At 40.3% G+C, this 21,300-nt stretch overlaps 1 protein-coding gene across 4 annotated transcripts in view; it reads left to right on the forward strand.

Moving 5' to 3' along the window:
- Positions 1-451: 451 nt before the first annotated feature.
- The window catches only part of LOC116993024 (wiskott-Aldrich syndrome protein family member 3), a 62,522-nt gene continuing 41,673 nt past the window's right edge, over positions 452-21,300 (forward strand). Inside the window, exons 1-3 of one of the 4 annotated variants that reach the window (XM_033053257.1) lie at positions 463-534; positions 4,356-4,395; positions 18,723-18,813. The gene's annotated coding sequence lies outside the window, so the exon portion shown is untranslated. Of the gene's footprint in view, positions 535-4,355; positions 4,396-17,368; positions 17,454-18,722; positions 18,814-21,300 lie in introns of those variants that run through there. The other 3 variants (XM_033053254.1, XM_033053255.1, XM_033053256.1) reach the window with 3 other exon arrangements.

Raw genomic sequence — 21,300 nt, forward strand, 5'->3', positions numbered from 1 at the left:
GGGAAGGGGCGGCTCGGGCACTGAGGGAAGGAGGCGGCTGCTCCCGAGGGCACATGGCTCTCGCGGGCCGTCTCGGAGCCCCAGGGCAGCCGCCACACCCTGGGCGCGCGGGCGGCCGCACGGGGCCAGGCGGGACCCAGGCCAGGGCTGGCAGGGGCCGAAGCGGCGGGGACGGGCGACCCGGCCGGGCGAGAGAGACGAAGGATGAAGGGAGGGATGGAGGAGGGACGGAATTGCCAACCCCCGCACCCGGCCGCTCGCTAGCCCCAGGTAGGGGCCGCTGATTGACAGCTGTCCCCGCCCCCCAGCGCTCTCATTGGTCACCCCCAACGTCGATCAACGCTCGGCGCCGCCGGGCCCTGCTTCCATTGGTGGGCTCCGCCCCGCCCCTCGTGCACGAGCCATAGGGGCGGTGAGGGGGCGGGGCCCGCGCCTGAGGGGCGGGGCGGTGGCGGCTTAGCCCGCGAAGGCGGCGGCGGCTGGAGCGCTGGAACGGCGGCGGCTGGAGCGGGATGGGACGGAGCGCGGCGCCAGGTGGGTGCGGGGCTCGGCTCCAGCCCCCCGTGGCCACCGTGCAGGGAGGGCTGGAGGGCGGGCGGCGGCGCTCAGAGGGTCCCTTCCCCACCTGTGAGCAGCGCGGAGGGCGAGCAGCCGCTCTTTAGCGGTCTCCAGCCCGCGGGGATAATCCCGGCACTGCCCTGCGGGAGCCCCCTTTCTCCTCCCGGCCGCGGCGGGGGCGCCGCTGGGTCGCTCCGGAGCTGCTGGCTGTGCTCCGCTGGCCTGAGCTGAGCTGCCCGTCCTCGGGCCCTTTCGCCTCAGCTTTGTTCCGAGTCCTCCCGCCGGCCTCGGCCCCTCGCCGGTCCCCGGAGCCGCGGGGCGCGTTCCCCTTCCCCCGCCGCTCTCGGGGTAAGGCTCCGGAGCCCTCCGTGCGTGGGGCCGGGCCCCCGAACTGTTCCCCGTGTTCTGGAGCGCTCCGTCCGGGCAGCGGGAGCGCGGCGCCCGTTCCCGGGAGCCGCTCGGGGCTCATCCCCCGCTCGTGTTCGGCCCCCGAGAGCGGCCCCCGCCAGGCTCTCTGATGTCCAGCGCTCCTCAAGTACTTACCAATAATCGTCTTTGGCTTTGAAGGGCGCTGCGAGTCCTTGACAGCTCAGGAACTTTTAAACCCTTCCCCGCCCCACCACGTTTTGGTTTGTTTTTTGTTTTGTTTCGGTTTGGTTGTTTTTTTTTGTGGATTAATAGTTTTTTTCTACTTGGCTCTTAAGTAAATGTGTCGCTGAGAAGACGCCTGGAGTCTGAGTGCAGGCGTGTGAAGACAGGGATTTATCTCATCTGCTCAATGTCTAACGCTGACCCAAAAGCAGTTAAGAAATGCTTTGTTTGTTCTCTTTCTTTCTGATATCGTTCAATAATCGCTGCAGATAACAGAAAGGCTGATAGTTTTAGATTGAGCAGTAATCTGTGAAGTGGGACCAGTATTTGAGTGATGGGTTATTGGATACAGTTGTGAGATTCATTGATAGAAAACACTTCAAAGCACAAGTGGTGTGGTGTGTGTGCTGTTTGTGCAGGAATAGGAAAAAGCTGAAGTTCTTTGTGCCTGTTTTGTAAACTACAAGGAATGAGGGGACAGTATTCCCATTAGAAAAGGATGGGGCAAATAGTGAAAGCAGCCAGGAACTTTAAGAAACTTTAAATCTGGGGATGAGGAGGTTTTGTCTTGCCTGTCATGCAAGACTGGCCTTCTTTTTAAAACTTTACATAGGAAATTAAAAAAATATTGCATTTAGAGGAGACAGACTGTTGTTTTGACTTTGGCTGATAGAGTATTTTCCATAAACTGAGTGTACTTGAAGAGAGGAGTGAAGTAATGGAATAAGGCTGCAGTTCTTATCCTCCAGTGTGCTGTCCCACACTGCAGTGATCTGTAGTTCAGATGCAAAGTTGTGTGGCCTCTCATAAGTGGAGGCTGACATGATAGAAAATAATTATACTAGAGTAGTGCTCAAGCTGGAAATCTCTGAAAGTTACTGGTTACAGTGCTTGTGAACTTCAAGGATTGAAGATGAAACCCTGTGTTTGAGCTCTGGAACTGAGCTTTGTTAGTTGTCATGCTACAGCTTTTTGCCTTTTAAGTTCTCATCAGGAGAAAATATGCTAAGATGGAAGGACAGTTATTTGCCCACAGGCCCCAAGTCATTCTTAGTAAGAATTAGGATGTTTTATCTGCAGCTATTCACTTGAGACTAGGACCATACTATGTTTCCCTTAAATGATGTGGAAACTTGATTTGTTTCCAGCTGAATTCTGGGGATGAGTTGTGCAAAGCAAACTTTTTCTGTCTCTTGCTGGAAGATTAGTTTTGTGTTTATGTAGCTAGGGGCAGTATGAATGGAGTTATTAGGCAGTGAACACAGGGGTTTTGTTGTACATGAAATAATGTATAATTGAGCCAGTCCTCGTCTCGTTTTCCATGGCTATTTTCCTCAAATAAAGAGAAAATAGAAAACATTTTTTTAAATCAGATACTGAAACAATAGTCTTGATTATAACTCAGTAGTTATAGAAATGGAATAGTTTTTGTTAATCTTTCTCTTTGTCCATGAAAGTATTAAAAATTATTTTACATGGCAGAAATAGAATTGCTTGTGCTTTAAAAAGGTATTTTCATAGCAGGAATATGTTGTTGTGGCTTCATGTTGGATGTATGTGGTATAACACATGTGGCATTTCATAGGTAATAACAGCATAAACCTGTTTTGTTTTTCAGTATGTGCCTTGTCTGTAAAACATGCCTCAAGGGATCACGATTTTTGGAGTAGCAACATAAACTCCAGCTACTCTTTGGTGTGCCTACTTTAGCTCAGGTTTATTTACTTAATTCTTCAGTGATAAGGTACATGCCATTTATTTTTCAGAAACAAGACTGTCTGCAGGCAATATTGCTGCATGGGGGAAAGAGAAAGAAAAACCATCATCTGACAGATGATAGTGTTTTCAAGTCTTACACAGTGATGGGAAGGACAGGGTTTCCGAAAAGCTGACCAAACCCCACAGCAAATACTTTGAAGAATTCCAGAAGAGTTGACGGTAGCAGGGTGTTTCAGTCACTGTATCAGTGTCATCTAGACATAAATTAGCTTTCATGCCTTTGCAAATTTTTGTTTTTTGATTGAACTTCCTGCGTGGACAGTGTCATCTTGTTTTTTTCGAGCAGTCCCAGAGCATTGTCTTCCAGAGTTCTCTTGACTGCTTTGTATGAGGAAGGAGCAAAAAATATTGTTGCATTAATTTCAGTCTACTCTTGCATGCCTGTCTGTAGGTGATGTGTTACTCAATGTGTCTTGTAACTGCATGTATAATACAACTCTTCTTGGACTCTTCAATTCAAGTGGGATGTATTATTACTTCCTGGTTCATGTGTGGCTCCAGTTAAAATTATTAGACAAGCTGTGGTCATTACTTTTGACATGTTTTTATTTTATAGGCTCATAGGATCCTGAGCCACAGCAGTATATGACATGAATTGCACTATTGGTGTGAGTTACTGACCAGGCTGTGCGTGCCCAGCAGGTTATGATAGGAAGTTTTGTTAATTATCTCAGTTACAGAATTACATTATTGTACAGTACTGATAGGGAGCAATTGGTTTTGGCAGGCTAATTTCTTAGTTCTCTAATCTTAATGGCATGCAGTATATGGAGATCATTGATAGGATCAGATTACAAATGTCTTCCAGTGTAGGGTATAACTGTGCTTTGCCTTTGGAAGCTTCCCTATATGAGTCGCAGGATGTTATTGCTTATTCTCTTAAAAGAAAAGGTGGAGGTAGAGGGTGGCTATTAACTTCTCCATATGGAAGGCTCACATACAGAATACCTGTAATCTAAGAAAAATTAGTGTCTTGACTGAGGAATAAATTGAAGCACCTCAAGCCTTAGCTCTGTAGCAGAACTTAATAGCACTTACATTCTCTCCTGAGAACTTAGGCTGCCTTTAGAGGTAATAATGACAACAACCTCAAGTTATACCAGACTTACTTGTTAAATTTTAACCACGTTTTCCTTCACATTTAACTATTATTTAGATCTAAGCCAGTCTTTAATAAAAGCTGTTGAAATGTTGCATTGGATTGTTTTCGTAAAGCACAGTTGATTTTTGCCCCTCTTTTGAAAATTCAAATAACTGAAATATTTTTAGCTACTGATGGATGTAATTTCTCCTGCCACAAGAAGAACCAAAATGTTTGGGAAGAAATTAAGAAATTTGTACAAACGGCTGGAGAGCAAAAAAGCAGTCTTTGTGCTGATTTAAGCTGCAAACTTGGAGCTTATCTTTGATTTCTTTATTTTTGGCAGGTGAGGTAGCTGGATAATATTTTGAAGGCTTCTAAGTAAGGTAAATATTTGTTGGATTTGCTTTTTTTAATTTGTGTTAAGGTTTTATAGGTGTCTGGAATTTCAACATGTTGTGAATTATTTTTTCCTTTCACATATTGAAGCACTCTGCCATTGAAATGATGGTGTTTTCTGGGTCTTGAAGCGACCCAGAATGTATGGGGACTGATTTTGTGGACTTCTCAATTCAGCAGAATTTTAGTTACTCCTTCAGGATTCTTGGATCCCCTTCCTATCTAACAGATATAATCTCTTTATTCTAACAGAGATTTGGTAGCCAAATTCAGTGATAGGGCCCAGCATGTGTTTCTATTGAGTATAAAGCATAGTATGCCAGATTTAATAAATATTTTGGTTTTGAGTATTCATTATACTTGTGCCACTTGCATGCTTGAACTGATTTACTCTTACATTTTCAAGTGTATGTTTTAGAAGCAAAAAAATTAAGTGCTATTCAGTACTTCAGTGACAATTTCTTGGGCATATTGACAGTGGCAAACCAGTTTGCTTGTAACAAGTAATAGCTGGAGAGCTTGTGTATGTAATGGGTGATGCATAACACATCAAAACATGTTAATTGTATCCAGTGAATGTTGGAATTGATTTCTTAATGTTGGTTTTCAAATCCCGTAGTTGAAAAGGTTGGTATCAAGTGATGCTGAGGAAAACAGTGTATCTGCTATGGCCTTGCTGTTGTCCTAACAGAGCAACAGGCAGCTGTGGGGACTAATGTGCTAGAAGACAAGGTCTGCAAAGCTTGTTTTATTTTGAAACTTCAAACAGCCTTTGGAAACACTTCTTTGAGGAGTTCTTCTGCCTCATTACATGCGAATTGGATAAATGAAGTTTGAACTTGTGAATTAGAAGGGAGGCTTTAGTGGCAGTGTGGCTTTTTAGTTTGTTTTTCTGCAGCGGTTAAGTCTTGCTGATGAGTTTTCTATAGAATGTTGAAATTCGCTGGAACTTACATCAGCGCAGGTTTACTGCAGAGTTATTTCCTGGGAAAGTAGTGTTTTTCTTTATAAAGCTTGGCTGCTGCTTTGAATGCTTAAACAGCTGCAAACATGGATAAAAATACATCACTTCAAATGCAGCCTTTCATTTCATGCTGAATTTGAAGACACTCTTGTATCAATCGTGGAGTACTGAAACTTCTTCTCACCTCTGCATGCCAACTCGAGCTGGAGTGGAGCTGCAGTTAAATCTTAAGTCATGTTTAAAGAGGATGTCTTGGTGCAGTTATACAAGGGGTTTGGTTACAGTGTCAGGTGATTTAACTGAATAGTAGAAGAGTATTTGCATTGCTAGACAACAGATGTGCAAGCCATGTGCTTTCTATCCTCTCTTCTTTTGGCAGAAGGAACCAGGAACTAGCGTTTCAGCAGCTTCTTTTTTTTTTTTTCCCTAAACGGAGGAGATCCTGTCTCCTTTTGCTCAGCCAGCTTGCTTCTCTTGAAGCTTTTTCTTCCAATCCTACAGGTCTTGTACATCTTCGCTGTAGTGATCACTGCATGTTTATAGCAAGAAAAGAGTTGTAAAGCTTGTGAATGGTGTAGTGTACCTGAAGGCTGAAATGAGGAGCTACAAATGCCTTCCAGAGGAGTGCCTGAGAACACACCAAGGCATAAGCTTTCAGCCCTCACGTGAAAAGTAGCTATTAGAACATTTGCCTCTGTCATCAAGCACTGCTTGTGCTATTGTAGACTATGCTGAATTTCAGGTATCCTTTGATTCAGGGTGGGTAGCTCCAAAGAAACACATAGTGAGCATTAGGAGCTGCACCTAGTTATAGCTCAAGCTATTAATGCTGTAAAGGCAGACCTTCATGTCTAGTTGCTGAATTTCTGTGCTGGATTTGCACCAGTAATAACAAGAGAAGCTTCCATGTTGGTGGACTAATAAGCGGTTACATTTTTAAGCTTAAGGATTTTTATCATCCTGAAATAGCTGCATCTGAAATATTACTGTAACATTATTGGGATTCTGATCTTTTTTCTAGAATACTTGCCATCTTACTGGAGAAGGTATGTGCTTTGTGAAATGTCATTCTGGTTGCTGTACTAACAATTCTGAGGGCCTTGAAGCTTGTGTGGATCTTCAGCTTGCTGTCATGTTTAGTCACTCAGCTGGCTGAAGCGTTGTCTGAGGAGTTTGGCGTGATGCTGGAGCAGGTTTAGCAGTCTTTGGTAATTTCTGTATCTTGGAAGGTGATGGTAAGATTCTGTTCAATGGGATTTAGAACTTTATTTGCAAAAACTGGGGAGAGGCAGGTAATACTCCTCAGTTGGGGAAAATTTCAGCACTTCTGTTTTCTTAGCTGCTTGGAATGGATTAAATATTGTCCATTACTTAGTAGATTGATCCAGTAACTATTTCTGTGAGTTATTAATGAAAGAATCAAATATTGTAGCAGATTGAACCCTCACCTTAAACCCTTGGCTTTCTGAAATGTGCAGAAATAAATCTTATGTAGTATGTAGTCCAATCTGCATGTTTCTGTTAGCCATTTTGTCTCTTAATCTGAAACTATTGCGGCAGCGGTGAAATAACCACCTTTACTGGGTATGTAGTATTACTGCTGCCTGTGACAATGGCTGCTGAAACCCCAAATCCATTGCCTTCTCTCCGTGTTCCAGCTTTAAAATGAAGCTGTTAATGTTTTGTGTGCCACTTCCTCATTTGTATTTTCTGTTCCTCTTGCTGCAAACTCTCGCTGATGCATTTTTTCTGAAGTCTTTTACTTCCCTTCAAAACTCCCTTCTATATCCTAGTATTCTTCGTAAAAAAACAAAACATCATGATGAACTTCTGCTTTGTTCGCTTCTAGTAAAACCCACAGATTTCTTATTTTTAGAGAGTGAAATACTTGGAGATGTTAAAAAAAAAACCACAACAAAACCCTTCCCAGTTGCCACATGCATCCCTGAAGAAATTTAAAATGGAGGGAAGTAGATGCAAGACATCAAGTGTAAATTCTTGCCAAATGTAAATCCTTCTTCCCTCAGCTGAGTGAACTGCTTACTATCAAATTTCTTTAAGCCACAGAATGTTGTTTTTGGCAGGAACATCAGAAAGAGTTCTCTTTCTTTTAAACAGTTGTTGTTTGGAAAACAAGCATATGCTTGGCATCATCGTGAATTTCCAAAAGAGGAAAAAGTGATTTTATTTTGAAAACATATAGTAGAACTGTATTTTCAGCAGAATCAAATGTTAAATGCTTCTGGAAGCCTAAATTTAATGGTGTGTCCATACAGTTGGTTGGCAAGGTTAAAACAAGCAGCACAAGTTAGCCCCGAAACTGCTAAATGTTAATCCAAGCTTGGCAAGTGTTTTTTTCAGCCTAGTGAGCTGAGGAAGTTAGAGGAGCACATAGGCAGCCTGTAATAATAAAGTTTTTTTAAAGCAAACTTAAATCTTGAGGTTCAGGTATAAAAAAATGCAGCCTCATTTTATACTTTTGCTAATGGTGGTGTTAACTGTAAGACCTGTGACTCTAAATCTGTAGTTTGAGTATCCCCACTATTATTCATCTTGGTGGAATTATTGCTGTTAATGTTTTTGAATAGGAAGCATTAGAAAGTACACTGAATTAGGTTTTGTGAACCTAAGGGATGTTAGTCTAACTAGTGAACAGCTTTGATTTGTTGGTCAAAGATAACTTTCTTCATGCCTCATCACAGAACAATAAACACAGCATAGAGCAATCTGGGTTATCAAAGATATTTGTCTAGGTTCATTCAGTTGTAGGGATAGGCTAAGAAAGGAGAAAAATGGTGTGCTGTAGCACTGTGTGGGAAACATGGGGGAGATTGAACTGTGAGGATGAGAAGTATGGATGTTGAATCTAGAGGAATAAAACTAGTGAATTAAATTGAGGGTTACTGAAAGTTGTTATAGTCTCTTTAAGATGTTTAAGATTATATTTTAGAGCTAAAATATGGAGGAAACCTTCAAACAAAAGCTTGTCTGAAATATGAATCTTGAAGGACAAGTGTTCTTTTGTCAGAATTGTATTTTTGAGGCTTCTAAATCCACTTTGAAGAAAATATTAAAATAAATGTAACTGTAGGAAGATAAGACTGTAGAAATAATTGAATTCCACTGTGGATTAGTTAATTTGCATTATATTAGTAGTGTTCTCTAAAGTATGCCTTCCATACTTTTTTTTGCTCATTTCTGCGGGTATATAATGAAGTGTTCATTCTCTTTTCTTCTTCAAAGCATATAGGACTTGATGATTTAAATCAGATTCTTATTGGGTGTTAAAAGAAGGACAAACTTGGCCAAAGTGGGAACTTTAAGCAGTATGTTTTTTGTAGGCTTGAAAAAACTTTTGGTGATTCTGGATATAAGAGAACATGACCTATGGAATAGCTGCCCTATAAGTAAGTTTTGTTGCAGAACAGACTGAGATGTTAACTTGGTAATAGGCCACTCCTAAATAAAGGCCTTTCTCAAGGGAAAATATCTCTATACTGTTGTTATAATTGAAAATGAGGTAGTTGTGAAAACACAGGATCTTGAAAGTCTTGGGGCACTCATCTCTTTAAAAAAAGTGTGATTCCCATGGTAATCTGCAGCAAGGTTTTCCAAAGTAACAAAGCCAGCATGCATCTGTGCAGAATGAAACACTACATTATTTGGAATCAGATGATAGTTTTAAGTGGTACTTCATAAAGAAGGCTTTGAAATAAACAACAAACCCCAAACATCAACAAAAACCTCCAAACAAACAAGGTTCACTGTCTTCTTGGATGATCTGTTTTAGTTCATTGTGCTTGCTGCAGAATTTGCCGGAGTTTCATAACGTGAATGGTCAGCTCAAATGATTGTGGAGCTTACACCTCCTCAGCACTTGTTGGTCACAGAGGTCATGTCTGAAGAGCTGCATGAGCATTTCAAATCAAGGTTAGGTGTAGTGGAAGTGTAAAGGCATCAAGTTCTGCATCTGAGGTGTGTTGCAACCTTCCACCCATCTGCAGTGCATGTGCTGGTGCTCTTTGAGCAAAGGCTTAATGCACTGCATATCAGTAGTTTTGATTGAGCCTCCCTGTTTGGTTGTGTTTTATTCCTCTACTGCTCTCTTGCCAGCACCAAGCAGCTGTTCAATGAAGAGGGAAAGAGGAAGCCATGTGTCACAGCTGTGCAGCTCTAGCCCTGCCCTCTGGAAAGTGGAGTTGTTACTCTTCAAAGCATTGTGTGGTTTCTGCTTTTTTATATGGAGGTGGGAAGAGGTGGATTTGCAGCTGTGTGAGGTTTCCTGCTGTCTTTGCTCTCTTCCCATTGCAGAACGAAGTGGTCAGTAATAACCAGAATATCTGGTTGCTTCTGTTTCCGAATGTAAGCCATGCATTGCTGTGGAGCTGTCAGCTGCTGCCTGGGCAGATGTGGCATTGCCCTAGGACATGGCATGCCTTCTTTCCTGTGGCACATCCTGTGCCTCCATTCCTGCCTACATAGGGTTAAAGAGAATAGCTGCTCTTCAAATGAAAAAAATTCTTGCATGTTTATTGGCAGCCCATACCTTTCAGCAACCAGTTGCCACATTGAATTTTAATTTTTTTTCCCAAAAGTCAAGATATTTTGCATCTTACATGATGTAAATCTGTATTTAATTATTGGAAATCTAAATTATTTATAGTTTTCAAAATGTTAATAGGAGATGGCAAAATTGAAATGAGTATTTTCTGGTTGTTGGAAGACTGAGGAACCAATCCAGAATAAGATAATTTACCTCCAATCACGTTATGGAGAAATCAGATATATGTGTATATATAGTTTATGTATTACATCATTTAGGTTTTCTTTGTGGTCATGTCATATCTTAGTTATTGTTTCTAAGTCTCTTAATGGAAATTACTTGGTAAGATGCTGCATTTGTGGCAGCTGACTGCCTCTTCCTCCCACTCCCCCCCAGTAGAAAATACTAAACATGGCTGTGAATGTCATAGTGAAGTACTCTGAAGTACAGAATTTATTGAATGTATGGGAATATGTAATGGGAACAGGTAAAACTCGTCTCTTTAGTTAGTATCAACTGTGTGGTGTTGAATCTGATGGTAAGGCAGTAGATGACCTGGATGCGTTATGTGATTAAGATAACAAAGTTGATATTTTCTTATTACCTGTATTAAAAAAGTATTTAAAATTCTTTTTTATGAAAACAGGTCGTAATTAAAACGATAAAAATCTCATAGTAACAGCAAGGCCTGATGGTTTAAAGCCACTTCAGCATTCTTTTCAAAATAAAAAGTGGACTTTATTTCACATACTTCTGGATTTCTTGTGATTTGTTTGATCTTCCTAAACTGCTAAGCTCCTCTACATTGAGTGAGATTTGAGGTCATAGATCCATGCAAAACTGCTTTAGTTTAACTGGCTTATAAATGAAAATATTTATAAAAAAAAGGACCCAAAAGAAACAAAAGTGCCTGTTGCATCTGACTCTAAAAACAGGAGGAAGAGGGGGAAAAAATACCCTAGAGAAATTGGGATAGACCTGAACCATGTAGCTGTTTAAGTATGCCAGTCTCTTTCAAGAACAGCTTTCCAGCTGGGATGTAAAATGGAATAATTCAATACATAAGTTTTACCTGTTAAAATGCTTTAATTTCTGTCCCTCCCTTCTCACCCACCTTATTTCTTTACAGAATAATATCCTTGATTGAACCCCATAGGTCAGCTGTAAGAAGTCATTAACTGTTTAATTGCATTGAGTTTTAATTTTGTAAATGGTGGCTCTTTAATGATTAATCTGTATGATACCTGCGTCTGTTTGAAAACAATTTATCTGTTCTTTAAGACTTTAAAATTGGTGGCAAACCCTGAACTTTTCACAAATATCTTCCTAGTGATAAAATATACTGGTTTTATGTATATAGAGAGATCTGTATCTGTAGGTGTGCAATAATACAGTATATTTTTAAATAGTGAGGACTGCAGTATTAGCAACATCCATACCTAAGTATGTGCATATGAGAGAGCTGTTTATGAGAACAGAATATTTCAATTGGAAGGTACTTACAGCCATCATCCAGTCCAGCTGCCTGACTAATTTAGGGATGACCAAAAGTTGAAGCATGTGGTTAGGGACGTTGGTCAAATGCCTCTTAAACATTGTCAAGCATTGAGGCATCAACCACCTCTTTAGGAAGCCTGTTGGAGTGTGTGACCCCTCCTTTGGTGATGAAATACTTCCTACTGTCCAGCTTGGACCTCCCCTGGTTCAGCTTTGAACCATTCCCATGTATCCTGTCACTGGGTCCCGAGGAGCAGAGCTCAATACTTCCCTTTTCTCATCCCTTCCTTGGGAATCTGTGGAGAGCAGTAAGGTCACTGCTAAGTCTCTGTTTCTCCAAACCCCAAGTCCTCAGCCACTCAGATCCCTTTCCCAGTTCATACTTTGTCTGGCATTGCTTTGTCCCAGGTGCAAAATCTGACATTTGGGCTTGTTAACTTCATACTATAAATCATAGCCCAGTGTTCCAATCTGCATAGATCCCTCTGGAAAGCCCCCTGTTCCTCACAAAAGCCAAAAGCACCTCCCAGTTTGGTATCACCAGGAAACTTAGTAATGGTGCATTGCACTCCTGCCTCCAGGTCGTTGGGAAGTACAGGGACAGAACTGGCCCTAGAACTGATCTCTGAGGAGCACCACTGGGGGCTGGTCACCAGCTGGATGTGCCCCCTTCGCTTTACAACCTTTGAGCTCTGCCCTTCAGCTGGTCCTTCACCCAGCACACCATGAACTCTCTTCTCCTGCAGCTGGACAACTTGTCTAGAAGGATGCTGTGAGAGACAGTATCAAAAGCTTTCCTAAAAATAAAAAACCCCTGCATCTTCTGCCTTCCCTTTGTCCACTAGATATGTGACCTTATCAGGAAAGATTACCAAATAAGCTTATTAGTTAGGACTTTTCCTTTTGTGAGCCCATATTGGCTGTGGCTGATAATTGTATTATTCTTTAAATGCCTTTTAGTATTACCCAGTATAGTGTTTTCCTCCATAATTTTTTCAAGAACTGAGACTACATGAATAGGTCTGTAGTTTCTTGGGTCTTCCTTCATATCCTTCTTGTAAATTCAAGTAAAGCTAGATCTGGATCAGCTGGGACCTCTCTGGACTCTGAAGACCTTTGGTAGGTGATGGACAGGGGTGCTGTTGAAGCATCCATTGGCTCGTTCAGAACTCTGGGATGAAACCCATCATGCCCCATGGAATTGCAAATACTCAGCTGGTCCCTTAGAATTTCAGTGTCCACAAATGGAAAGCCATTGTTCCCATACTCATGGTCTTCCAACTCAGGACTGGGCAGCCCCAGGTCCATCAGTATTGTGACTGAGGCAACCTGACCAGCAGGTTGAGGGAGGTGATTTTCTACTTCTCGTTTGCTCTTGTGAGATCCCACCTGCGCTGCTTCATCCAGCTCTGAGCAAGTCCAGAGAACGGCCATGGAAATAATCAGGGGGCTGTACCACATCTCCTGTGAAGATAGGCTCAGAGAACTGGGGCTTTCAGCCTGGGGAAGAGAAAGCTTTTTGTGACAAGAGGTAATGGCTTTGTAGTCAAAGAGAGTAGATAGGAAGAAGTTCTTTACTCAGAGGGTGGTGAGTAGCTCAGAGATGTTGTGGATTCCCTATTCCTGAAAGTGTTCAAGGCTGGGTGGCTCTGAGCAATGTGGGGTAGTGGAAGGTGTCTCTGCTCATGGCAGGGGGGTTGGAACAAGATGATCATTAAAGAAACTTCCAACCTAAGGCATTCTGTAATTCTGTGGAAAAAAACAAGCGCTGAACACCATTGTTTTTAATTCCCCCTAATAGTCAGTTAATCATCTCCCACAAATCTAGGGGTTTTTTTTAAGACCTCTTACTATTTATGTACTTTAAAAAGCCGTTTAAGGGATCATAAAGTAGTTACCAGTAGAAGCAAGCTTCATATCTAAGTTGTGGTTTTTTAACAAAGGATGTGGCCTCTTAGGAGGACACAATAACAGGGAAGGTGAAATTTTTTCCATATACCCAGCTCCATATCACAAAGCATCATTCTGTTTGCTAGGGTGAAGGATGTTCCTTCTGTTCTCCAAATGTTTAATGAGTGCTCTTATGTTTTTTTCATTTCTTGTCCACCAAGCTGTGGGAGAATTAGCCATGGAGTGATGTGAGTTGTTGCTTTCAGCTAGATCCAGATGTAAAAATATGTCTTGGCCCTGAAAGGGGTGTGCTAGAGAGAGCAGCTGCTTGCTTGATCCAGGCCGTGACCATCTGCATAATTCTGATTCCATGGAATTGGAATTGGCTGTCAACTATGGCAGTGCCGAGTTGTTTAGTAGGACTTTGGTGCTGCCTCCTTCCCTGTTGTGCTTCTTTATTGATGTGGTATTTTTTTCCCCTTTTTAAAAACCACATCAGTTCTGTTTAATTTCCCTTTTTTTCCTGGGCATTTTGAAGTGTACAGGATTTCATTTATCAATCTTGAGGTGTCTCATTTGTGGTTTATGTGTGTGTATATATGGTATTTTTGGCTAATGGTTTTCAGCTTTTTCAGGCTTCTGTGGCCTGTGCTAATTCAAGCTTCCCTTGCTCTGCCACTTCTCTATAACATTATGAAACTGTAGGGTACAATCTGCATGACCCTCTTCTATTTCTGGAGAGGTACGAGTGAAGAAAATCTTAAGTTTTGTCCAGCACAAGGTGAAATCTGGCATTTGATTTGAATGCCAGCTGTTAGAGACCCAACAATAGTTTTTGATTGATTTTGTCACCAAATTCAGGTATTTCAATGAAGCATTTAACTTGAAAGTCACATCATCTATCCTTGGACTAATCCTCTAAATGAACCCACAAGTTTTCTGTCTGGAGTACTTACACAAAGCATCTGTCTAGATGTTCGTGCTTTTTAGCAGTGTCTGCTGACAAGAACTGAGATTGAGTGCTTCAGAAAGTAGAATTTAGGGACCTTTCTATTTTAAGAAACATGTTCTTAAATATTAGTAGTTGAAAAATTGTGCTATGTAATGCTGGGTGGGTAACAACTGAAATTACAAAGACACTGCTGTTGACCCATTTTTAATGTTGTTACATGAGAGTGGGGATCCATTTGAGTAAAACCATCAGCATTCCTCTAGTAAAGCATTAGAGCGACATCTCTACAGGCTAGAAGTGGAGCTAGGAGGGAGCTCCTTGCTGTTCTGTAAAGATGTGTGTGTGTACTCTGACCTTCTGGAGAAGAGTGCAGGGCTGTGTTGGGAGGAGGAGCAGGCTGATAGTACAGAAGACTTGGAATATTACTGTTGTTATCTGCAAAGAATGTAGGGATGGTGAATGCTGCCAGTAAACCTTCTCAAGTGTTTGAAAACGGTTTGGTACTGCTATCCCATCTGAAATCTGTTCCTTCTTAGAGATGTTGGCCTTTTGTGTTTCCTGGTGGTGGAAAAACCCTTTCTTTTTGGATCAAAGGTAAGAGAGCTACTTCCTGTCTCCTGTGGTTGGTACTAGTCATTTGTGGTATAAAACCCACAAATTTGGTTTGTTTGGCTTCATTGGCAGTAAAGAGTTAGTGCTGGCCATAAGAAGAGAGCATAGTCCTGGGCAAGCCTCTTGTGGAGACACCAAAGAGGTGATAGATGTAGGGTTATGCTTCTTACCAGTGAAGAATGTCTGACAAACTACTGCTGTTACTCCCTGGCTCGTAGGCTTGATGGACTGGCTTTTGTAGATTGCAAAATCTCTGAAGATCAAGTGGTTAACCTCAGATAAATTCCACAGAATGTTTAGGATTTTGCAAGCCTGCCGTTTAGATGGGTTTATTCTGTCCAGTACTGCAGGACTGCTGTACTCAGGTAGTGAATATTTGTACCATAATCCAGCGAGTGAAATGGAATAAAAGAGACACCAGATACTCCAGAGCACAAGCAGAAAAATTAAAAATACCCCACCTGTGTGAAGAAAAATTGCCAAAACTTGGAACTTGTTTGTTCCTTGGAAGGAATAGTCAACAAAGGATTCACTGGGTGCTGTGACTAAGAAACTTTTGAATTGTCTTAATCAGTCTTATGAAAGCTGCTTGGGATGTGCTACTGAGAGGCCCCATTGATTGTATGGCTCTTTTACAGAAAAGCCCCCATCCCCCTATAGAAGTGACCCAACCACTAATTGATGTGTGGTTCTACTTTTTGAAGACTTCAGAACCTGTCTGGGTTTTTCAATGTATGTTGCAGAGTTACAGTAGTTTCTAAGATTGAGTTTCATGCTTTTAAGATTGAATAAATGAATAAATTTGACAAGGCAAACCAGTACTGAAGTTTCAGACCACTTTCTTTTTTTGTCTGCATGCATTGGTAATACAATTACTTGAATTCAAACTGTAGTGGTAAGCTTTGGGTCTCTATATATTAAAACATGTTTTAAAAACCCTACCCCCACTCCAGAAAGCAGACTTCAAAATAAATACCTTTTTTCACCATTTTCACAATGACCTGCCATTTGGATACTTTTAATCCCCAATCTGTGTAAAAGTTATGTCTTGCATTAAATCCTTTGTGTTTTTTTCCTGTGGATTTCTGAAGTAATCCTCTGTGTGCCATATAGCTTGTTCTTCAAATTGCTTGCCTATAATATCCTCATTTCTAGGAGTTTTGTTTGGAAAGCTTTAAAACATTGATTTTAAATAAAATTCAGCTGGATATAAATTTCTTATTAGAAGTCAATGTTGCACATTCTTCTGTCTAAATTCTTAGCCTGTTGAAACGGTTCAGTACTCTCTGTAATTTAGTCAGTGAATGCATCAAATGGGGCACTCGGCAGAGGAGTCAGTGATGTACTTGATAATGACCAAGAATATTTTTATAATGACTTTTGTTACTGGGTTTGTTTTTTGTTTCACTCCCTCTTGGGGATTTCATGAGAAAGAAGGAATCCATTCAAAAGGAAATGTGTGTGTTTTCACAGTCAGCAATAGATAGGTATAGCTGGACTGTTAGTGGTGTACCAAAACATATATTCCTTTCTGTATCTTGTGTTGTGTTTTCATCACTGCTATGTATCTTAAATGTGAAACACATAGAGAGTCTTTGGCTTATCCTGGGCCTTTTTCAATGTTCTATTAAAAAAAAAATTAAAATCTGATTACAGAAAAAAGATCTAAACCTGCTTGACATTGACCACATCTTGATGTTTTTATTTAACCAGGAAAGGATTTATACTGAAATATATGTCAAGATAGTTGATTTGATTTTATTTCACTGTGAAAGCTGAAGCTTTTCCTCACAGTGTGGTAATTCTCAGCTTTCTTTCCATCCCTGTATAGGTCCTATGTTGTTGATCTGAGTGAGGAACTCTTTAATCACAGGATGGATTCAGGGATGCTATTTATGTAGTGCAGCTCTGCAGACGGTGCACAGATGTAAACGATGGAAGTCTTAAACTGCAGCATGTGGACAAAAACGTGTCGTTCATGTGGAGAACTAAGAACTAAGGTGCCTTTGCTGCTGAGGATAATGTAATGTGTAAATGCATTCTCAACCACGCTGGTAGTACTAGGGGTTTTAAGATCTATATAAAGTTCCAGTCACCTTGTACTACGAGTGCTCTGTGATGTCTGTTCCATAGTGTTTTTGATGTAGTGTTATTTGCTCTAAAGCAGATTTACTGTTTCCTGAGCCACAGGTGTACTTAAATCACTGCTGGTTGAAGTCACAGAATCACAAAATGGCCTGGGAAGGAATCTTAACATCTAGTTCCAATGCCATTGCCGTGGGCTGAACACTTTCTACTAGGCCAGGCTGCTCAAAGCCTCATCCAAGCTGGCCCTGAACACTGCCGTAACTTCTCTGGGCAACCTATTCCAGGGTCTCACTGCCCTCACAGTGAAGAATTGCTTTCCAGTATATAACCTAAACATACCCTCTTTCAGTTTAAAACCATTCCCCCTTGTCTTTTCAGTACATGTCCTTATGAAAAGTCCATCTCCAACTCTCTTCTTGGTCTCCTCTTGGTACTGGAAGTTGCTGTGAGGTCTCCCTGGAGCCTTCTCTCCTCCAGGATCCTGTCTTCATAGGACAAGGTGCTCTAGCCCCTCTAATAATTATTGTGGCCCTTCTGGAATCCCTTCAGCAGGTCCACGTCCAGCTTATGTTAACTTAGGCTAATAGGATCCTGTCTGACATAATTTGACTGGGATTGTGAAGCTGTGTTTGAAAGACACTTTCCCCATATAGTACACCTGTCCTGGCAATGAGAACATGCATAAGTTTTATGTATGTGAGCCTTTATAAAGTGTCTCTTTAAAACAGTTTTTTCTCTAAGCACATAATCACTTAAGTGAGGACCAAGACCTTGGCAAACTGGTAGATTTTGTGAGCAAGTTAACTAAAGGACAGTATTTTATTTGGAATAGGTGGTTACTGCACCAGTGCTTAGTGGAATCAAGGTCTGTGCACCTTAAGGCTTTGATATTTTGAGGGAGGATGACAGAAAGTGAGCAAGGCAAGTGGTGACAAGTGAGCAGGCAGAACACTGTTGTCTTTGAGAAATCTGTGTGGTGACTTTAATAATGACTTGCTCTTCTAGATGCTTTGTCTTTCTTATAAATCATGGTTTATAATTGTATCTTTGAGATAAAGAAGTTTTTTTTCTCTTGTGAATTTTAATTGTCTTAAAATATTTAGGTAAAAAATGCAGTGTAGCACCCTTTAAAAATATGGTAATAGTATCAGCCTCCTGTAAGCGAGTGATCTGTTTTAGAGATAATTTCTATATAGTTCTTGCAGAAAGGGCATTTTTATCTTAACTGCAAAAAACTTTAATTTATAAAAATTTAGTGTGTGAATAAATGCTAATCTGTAAGTCACAATGTTCACTTCATGCTAGGAACTGTAATATTTTCATGGAAACATCTCACTACTTAATTTTTGTATGAGATTCTCATTGCTTTTTTTAGTCCATTTTAGTGGGTTTCTGTTCAGTAATATTTAATTTGCTGTGAAGAATCTCAGAGGGATTTAAGACTGCTGTTTTATTGTGCATTACTGTAGGCCATTACATCATTTTTCCATCCCCACAGTCTTCAAGTGGGTAAATGTTACTTTCTCTGCTGATATTTCTATTTAAAAATTGATTATAGAATAACACAAGCTATTCTGTTACCTTGAAAAAAATGAAGCTGTATCATGAAATATTTAGCACAAAACAGTTAAAACTGTCTGTATTCTACTCATGCATATTTTACTAAGTGTTTTTTTTTTAACTGATCACTGAACTGAGCCCCATTTTTAATGCATAGTTTTAATTATTCTGTGACTGAAAGACTAAGTTAAATTTGTCTTGTTTGCAGAAAAAGCCACCTGAGTGTGCCAGGAAGTTAAAGAACAGCTGTCTCCTCAAACGTGTAAACAGTACAGATATTCTGCACTCCTTTTTAAATGGTAAGTTGTTCAAGAGAGCTCTTACTGAGCATTCCTTGTCACTTTGCACTTGTGTGAATCTATTACAAGTAGCTTTGAAGACTGTGGTAAGTCCCTCCAACTGAAGACCAGTGATGAATTTTGGAAACTTGTCCAGAAGGTTTTGAGTTAGCCTTGGGAAGGAGGTTTATATTTTTGTGATGTTGAAGATATGCTGTATTAGGCCTTGAAACAAATGTCAAAAGTATTGCTCACCCAGGAGACTGGTGGCATTTAAATACTAATGTTGTTGTGTAGAAAACTGAAATAAATTTACTTTATTCACAGTTGTTCATGAGATACTGGATTTATAAATTTGCATCTGTTAATTACATTTGCTCTGTATAATCTCATTGATGTATTGTCTAAGAGATTTAAACTAAATCTGCTGAGGTTTAATGTTTGTTTGCATCAAAGTGCAACGGATAATAAAAGATTTGTATTTATTGCTATTAAACTAGCTGTGTGGGGAAATATTTCTCTGTCCCCGTCTCTCTCAACTGCCACACTCAACACCAGGGACCTTTAGATGAGGACTGTGTGTTGCATTGCTGGAAGGGTAGCACTTCCCTCACCGTGTGACATAAGAGGTGGGGCAGCATTAGCACCTGGGGATGGTGATGAAGGACTGCTGCCAAAATGCAGACAGTTTTGTTACAATAAGTAAAGCTGGTAAGTCTGTGCATATGATATTTACAGGGAGCTGCAGCTTATTGGTGTCTGCAGTGGGAGAGAGAAAGCTTTTGAGCAGGGGAAGAAGTTGAACAGCAGATTTGTTGCTCTTCTTTCTAAAAAAGTGAGGTTAAAAGTAGTATTAGCTACTTGTAGGAGAGATTGTTTTCTTCCTACATTTGCGCAGCACGGTGCTGCCTTTGGCAAAAGCCACAACCAGCATTGCTTCAAGGTCTCTGAGAAACAGTAAAGTACGCAGCAGTGCTTTAGGAGACTCCTCTTTAGAATACTGTTCTCCTGTGTCATAGGGCTGACTCTGTCTATAACCCTGGCCATGATCCTTTGCCACACTTTTCCCCTCAGCTGGAATTCACTTATTTCAGTTTTGAATACGGAGGATATGTTTGATGATACTCAAGGTGCTTTTCAGCATATATGTTCTGAAAGAGATTGCACTTTCAGTTAGGAAAGAAAAGAATTCTTGGAAAATGCATGCATTCACAATTTCAACTAGGAAACTGTTTAGAGGAATGAAGGAATTAGGAAGCAATATAGTGCACACAGAAGTGGGAGAGTTATGGTAACAGCTTTTGAAGGAGAAGGGTGAAAGAAAACCCAGTCTTTCCCCTTTTACCCATCTTGGATTATCCATTAAGTGGAAAGGTAAATCATTGGTTATATACTGAAATTGTTTGGAAAAAAGACCTCTTGCTGTAAATGTCAAAAGTGGGGGAGGTGTATCAGGGAAAGTGACTAGTCTGCAAAAAAACCCAAGGGTAAACCAAATGGACATATGCAAGACTGCAAATATGCTGTACTACTAGATTATTAGATTAGCATATTGCTTATTATTTATTGAAGCATTGAATGTCACAGCATTGTTAAATTTCAGATGCATTTCATGCTGAATGGAAACATCATGGCTTTTATTTGTGGGAAGCTGTAGAAATTGGTTACTACAGGAATAAGAACCTTGGTTTTGGAATATTTTACCTAGGTTATATTTATTCATAAAACTTCAAAAAATTTGAGATATTTGCTGTTTGTTCTCTGTATAATTTTATCAAATATTTTGGGTTTTTTGTGCAATTTAAGCCTAACTTAATGTAGAGTTTAATTGAAATGTCTAGTGTTTAACTACTCTAGAGCTTAATGTAACTGATGGGTATATAAAGACAGTGCTGAAATAGTTGAAAATATCAACCTTTAAGTTTAAAAAAAAATATTAAAACCTAATTCTAATTTTTGGTTGTTTATTGATCATTCATGTATTACAAACATTGATTGGACGTACAATTTGGAAACTACCTGATCAATAAAAATGAAAACTTTGTACTTAAAATAATGATTGATTTCTACAGAACTGTAATATCTTTTCTTTTTAAATTTCTGTTCAAAGAATTTGACTTACAAGTCATGATAAAAATTTGAGCAATTTCCTTGTTCTGCATGCATAGTAAGGCGTTTGAATTTAAAATTAAGTCACTCATTTGGTCACTTGGATTGTAGCTGTGCCTTGTCTTGCTTCTCTGGATTTCCTACTGTGTTTTGCTAATAAAAATGCCCCCAAAAGTTGTCAGGTTGATAAAAATACCATATTAAATGTTTGTAAAAGTTGCTGATTGCTTAAAATGTGGTCAGCATTTTAAGTGTGTGAGTAGCATGTCCTGGCTTTTCTAAATGTCCATTATAAATCTACAACACTGCAGTACAAAAATTTCTTCACAAAGAAAGTTAGCATGTAGGTGAGGAATGAAATATCAGATGCAAAGCTTGAAAGCAGCCTCTGATGCTTAC

This window comes from Catharus ustulatus, chromosome 2 (assembly GCF_009819885.2).
Source record: "Catharus ustulatus isolate bCatUst1 chromosome 2, bCatUst1.pri.v2, whole genome shotgun sequence".
NCBI classification, from domain to species: domain Eukaryota; kingdom Metazoa; phylum Chordata; class Aves; order Passeriformes; family Turdidae; genus Catharus; species Catharus ustulatus.